Here is a 6,000-nt window from a genome sequence, read left to right as displayed (position 1 = left end):
CTCCCAGCACAAACTTCGCCCGGCAATAAACTCTCTGGATCCGCCCTTGAAGAAATTATGTGGCAGTGTTAAAACAAGTTATAAAATGACCTGCTGTTTTAAAACGTTTTTTTTTTAAATGTCAGGGAAGGAATCATGAAACGTGCATATCAGTAACAATGTATTGTTGTGTATGTAGTGTGTATTAAGTGACAGAAAGAATGAACTTTTTAGCGCTCGCCCAAAAATCGGCCTCTCACGAAAAAAAAAATGTTTTTATATTGACCAGTTAATTTTTGCAATCACCATGTGGAAATAAAAAGATAATGGAAAAAAATACTGAAAGTCAATCCAATTTCTTTTTGCCAATACGATTGACTGTTAATGCAGTCTTCAATCTTTTTATCTGTATCTTTCTTTTATTTCTTATAGTTCTCTGATTTTTTTTTGATTTTTTTTTTAGTTTGTAAATTGTATGTAGGCATACACAAAAATAAAACTATTTGTTTTCCGGAGAACCTGGTGACGATATGACGAGTAATCTGCCTTTCTAAAAAGAAAGATGCAAAATCTAAATTGACAGGATTCATATACAAAATTGCATGTCTGAGAACGACTTTGAGTGATTTAGGAATTAGCAAAAATGTTTTTATTGAAAAGCACACAATTAAATTTGAATTCAACGTATTCAGCCGGAAATCCTACATTAATGATGGTCTTTTAATAATCTTTATGCTTCAAAATAGGATTTATAAGCAACGATTGGCCATTTGTTACGGTTTGACGGTGGTTGTAGGGGAGGGGGATCCCTCACTTCTTTAAATATCACTTTCGCCTCTTTGTTTTGAATCGAATGACGTTTTCTGTTTATAGTGGTGACCAAAACGTTATTGGTGCATAAACAAACACATTATTCCGCCAAAATACTATGCTATTGTAACGCTAAATTGAGAGAAAGTGTACAATAAGAACTACTCACTTGATGTAATGTTCTTGAATTTTATCACGAAAGAAATCATCAACACGTGAGCAGATTGCTGGCTTTTAAATATGAGTTATTGAGTTATTTTCGGCATTGATATGGGAAACAGATCTGATACCAGTGAAGTAAGTGGCGGAAATATTACACGCGGACCACCGCAGTTAAGTTACAGTTGTTACAAAAATAATTATTTCCCCGGTGGTGGGAAATCAGCGCACCTGTTTTGCTATTAGCATCAGCCACCATCTGTTTGTAAACCATGACTGTGTCTTGGAAAATCTTTAGTGTTTAAGAAAATCTGTACTATTATTGCAAACCTTAAACATTGAAAATAGTGCTTTTTCAAAAAGATATTTAACATAATCTACGTGACATTCTCAGTGGAGCCCTGCATGCAAACATTGCTGAATTCATCTGAAAGCTGGTGCTTGAAACGTTGAAGTCGAACAGCAGAACAGACGGACCCAATTTTGTACAAAAATCAACTTTTTACATGATTCCTAGAAATAAATCCAGATAAATAAAGCAATTTGAACTTAAAAAAATTGTGTGATCATGATCCGGTCCGTTCGTATGTGCGCCCTCTAGTCTATTCTGACCAGTGACACTTTGATCGTTAAATGCTTGAAAGTAATGCTAAGGCCTATATAGTGATCAAACCGGAATGGCGCACTGTGAACTAGTGAAAATGACACAGATTGAAAGGTATTGAGATAATCCCAATTTTCAATAACACAACATAGGACAGGATGTTAGAGATGTCCTGAATTCCTTTATACGTTCTTCCGTTGCCAACTTCCGCACAACTTTTTATCCTGAATTAGTTGGAGTGATTGCCGGAAAAAAGGTGAGCGCATCGCATCGGGATTATATGTTTAATACAATAAACAGGGACAAATAGCACGATAATACAGGGGGTGAATGGTCATATACTGATATTATGGGTCAAGTGTCGAGCTTTCGCAAGATTTCTTTCGTGAAAGACAAAAAGGTTTTAATTTATTATCCAAAAATTGCGTAAGTGCTTGAACTTCACTGAAATAGGAAACTTGATGTAATGCACTCTTGAAAAACTTATACAGCCAGGTTTTACTGGAAAACTGGCGAACCTGAATGGCAATAAAAACTATAAAACTTCCTTGAACTTATAGAGTTCTTTTTCATTTTTCAGTATTTGGGCAATTACTGTGCGTCGAGAGTGCACCGTGGAAGTAATAGCAGAAATATTGTCCGACATGAATTCCTTATTAAGAACAAATTAAAAAAACCCAGATTTTTGTTCTTAGCTTATATTGCCTGAACATTTGGCCTCACAACAAGTCGGATTGAATCCGCATCAACTGTTCAGACTAAGGGCTAATTCACCTATAGTCTATACTACATAATAACTGGTGATTTTTCAAGCACCTATCGATAAGTTATCGAGTAACGGTATGGAAACGGGATCTTCATGGTCTGAAATATTTATATCTCGTCATTTTGGCTATAAGCAAGTTTAAGTCAATATCATATATCAAAAAAGATCAATCCCAAAATATGCAGAATTATCGTAAAAGACTGTTTCAAACACTCACCGTGCAACTCTTGTTCGATCTTGCAAAAAGTTCTCTCGGGTTGTAGTCTGAACGTGGACATGAGCTGCGGTCGTTGTGAGGAGTGAGCCGGCAGCTTGTGGCTTAAATATTGACGTCGATTTGCCAAGCAGTGACTGAGGAACTTGCAAGCCCAGTTTGTGATTGGCCCCTGCGCGCTGTCAATCACATATCACCGACTCGCTTCATATTAATGAGACGGAAACTATGTTAATGTTACATTGCCAGGCGTTAAATCCAGAAACTTGTATCACCGACACTGATATAGACGCACCTGATTGGTGGAATGAGCGTAGGGATGTCGGTGACGCACTCAAACACGTGGACAGTGATTAGCACTTGTCAATCACAGACCACTCACTTGTGGTCACCGACTTGTTGGGTGACTAACTCTGATTGGTGGATAGAATAATGACGTACACCGGCCATACTTGATTCAATCAGTGTTTGTTTTGCGCTTCGTGTTATTTAATGGAGCCACGCATTTGTTGGCAAGTAATGTGTAGTCAAGGTCATGCAGTTTACATATGTAATAGAAAAACGAAGGTGAAATGAATTTAGATAGAAAAACGCACTAAGAATGTAAATATAGTGTGTGTGTGGGTGTGTGTGTGTGAAAGTATACTTATATTGTGCATCCTAGCCGTTCCCAAAGGCAACTTAATTATAACCATTCATCTATCCCCATCAACTAGTCAAACGTGCGCTCGGCCCGTCCAACTTCTCGGCATGCATTCGACCTTGCACCTGCAGACTCCTCCCCCCCCCCCGCTGCTTATTGAACACAACCTGTATACCAAAACCAAACACAGCAATATGCCAACCCCAATCTCGACCCTTGCCCAGCCAACACCCAATCCCAAACTCACCAAACTGTTTGGATCCAACCGTATACAACTGACTTCTTTCCTCAACAAACCCCCAACCTTCAATAGCCGTAGCACGAATCCCCCTAGGAACCCCGGGCCCGCCCCCATCATCCCAGTGGCGTAGCACGGTCATATTTATTGGGGGTGTTAAGAATTTTCGAACATCCGTGGTGAAATGTAGACACATTTTTTTACCGGAAATTTGGCCTCCGTAAAATCAAAAAGCGGGGGGGGGGGGGGGGGGGGGGGGGGTAGGCTGGTACCATCTGTCCATGGGGGTGCTGTTTACTACCGACAATTATGAACATTATAACCGACAATAAAATGGTGCTTTTCAGGGCGATACAGGCGTGCAATTGAAAAAAAAAGAGGCATCCGAAACGGTATATCGCGCGAAAAGGGCGCCACTTTTTTTTTAAAAGGGCATTGAACAAAGAAGGCACTATTTACAGATTATTGGGTGGTAAGCGGTGGTGAAATAAGGGCATTTGAATGGAAAAGGGCACTATTTACAGCATATTGGGGGGGGGGAGTAAATCCCCCCCCCACCGCTGCCTACGCCTGTGCATCCCTCCTGACCACCCCGGGCAGCCTACGGTGGATCCCCTATACCCCAAATTTACGGTAAGGCGGCTTCGAGATCGGGGGGGGGGGTGCTGTTGTTCTTCTTTTCATTAATATTTCCATCAAGAGGAAGAGGATGAGTAAATCGATTTTAATTTGCTTAAAAGATGTATCAAACTGGCCTGCTGGTAGACAGCGGCGTAGCCAGGTGGGGTGGGGTGGTGTAGGGGGCTTGGGCTTACACGCGCCAGTAGAACATTATGTCCCGCAGTCCCCCCCCCCCCTCGGAAATAATTAATTCCCATAAATGACCATGCGGTTATAAGGTATAACAGAATTTTCCTTCCCTCCCACTGGAATAACATCTTGTACCTCCACCAATCCCCAATGGTGGGAAGTCTGGCTACACTGCTGCTGGTAGACCGGTTCCTGTTTTAGATCAAATTATCAAAGAGGTCTTTCAAAAAATACAGCAAAAATGCTTCAGTACAATGCAAATTTGAGCTATTTATGAAACTGTTATTTTGTGCACATTGCAAAAAATTAAAACTAAATGAATTTTTGTCGCGTACTTGTCGTATGTCCATGCATTTATGATGAGAAACACCAACTACACGTTCCATGAGTTACAGTGTGTATTAAAATGGCGGCGCCCATGCCACAAGTTCGTGTGAAAACTCGGTGAGTTCGTTCCATTATTTACTGGTTTGAAAGGACCCATAAACACAACGGTACTCTTTTTAAACTTTCCAAACATCTGTAAAACCTTTTTAAAAAATACAATACATTCATAACATTACTTTAATAATTGCGTATTCTGATTGTGAAAATTGGGTGCACTAAAAAACAGAGTCGGAAACAGCCAAATTTCTCTACAAAGTGACATCTAATTATGAACCACTCCAAAAACTATTAATATAACCACAAAACAGCTCAAACACAAAGCTTGTTCGAGCTTAAACTAAACTCTAATTTAAAAAAAAGTGGATGTATACAGTTTTTCAGAAACAAAGCATTTTATATTAAAAAGGGCTACACTTTGATATAGGCCGTGGTTTGTAATATGAAAAAGGTACGTAACGTCACTCATTTATATACAATACATTCGCTTCTGCGGTGAAATTCAAATTAATACATTTTCTAGCAATAAACAAAATCGTTCCGAGATCTAAATAATGACTCGGGGCGAGTCTCCACCCACCTAAGAATAACCCAACCGGTGCAGAAAGATGTACGTTTTTCAATCGTCATTACTTATTATGCATGTTCACATACAAAGTGAACAAATAACATATTTTCTTAAATATTTTATTTGTTCACATTGTTATTAAAACTCTATTAACAATATTTCATGCCACAGTGGATACAAATATAATTTTTGTCAACAATTTTAATGCATACTTGTTTAATATTTCTCAAACCTTTCTACGAAAAGCTAATTATAACGAGCACTCAAACTTGTAAATGTATTGCCTATACGGAACTGTGCAGTGCAAATGTAAATAAGTACATAATTTATTCAACCATGCATCTAAATTCCCGATTAGATTATAGGAACAGATTTATACTTCTTATGTATTGGTTCATATGATTACCAGCTTAAGAAATGACAACATATCTAGAATGCTGCTGTCCGACTGGTTATCCCAAGAAGGATAGATTGTTAAGCAGACATGCATTTATACTTCAGGAACTACATTGGCTCCCAGTTAAAAATACGGTAAGGGTTGAATTCAAGATCTTTTGTTAGTTTTCAGACTTATCCGTCGAGTTGAGATCAGTTCATGAGTTTAACATTCGCACTAAAAGCTGCGACGGGGTTAAGTTCAGCCACCCTAAAGTTGGTCCAAAGCCTACCAAGACACAGGGATTGTGCTTTTACCATGTATACATCTGGGGAACAGACTTCCAGCTTAATTGAGAAATAGTTATGAATTTGGATTTTTTTCAATAACAGCTTAAAATATTTCTTTCTAAAAATGAGAGTTTTATGTTTATCTTATTTTTAATGATT

This window comes from Patiria miniata, unplaced genomic scaffold (assembly GCF_015706575.1).
Source record: "Patiria miniata isolate m_02_andy unplaced genomic scaffold, ASM1570657v1 HiC_scaffold_7, whole genome shotgun sequence".
Taxonomy (NCBI): Eukaryota; Metazoa; Echinodermata; class Asteroidea; order Valvatida; family Asterinidae; genus Patiria; species Patiria miniata.
Note: the sequence above shows the minus strand (reverse complement) of the source record.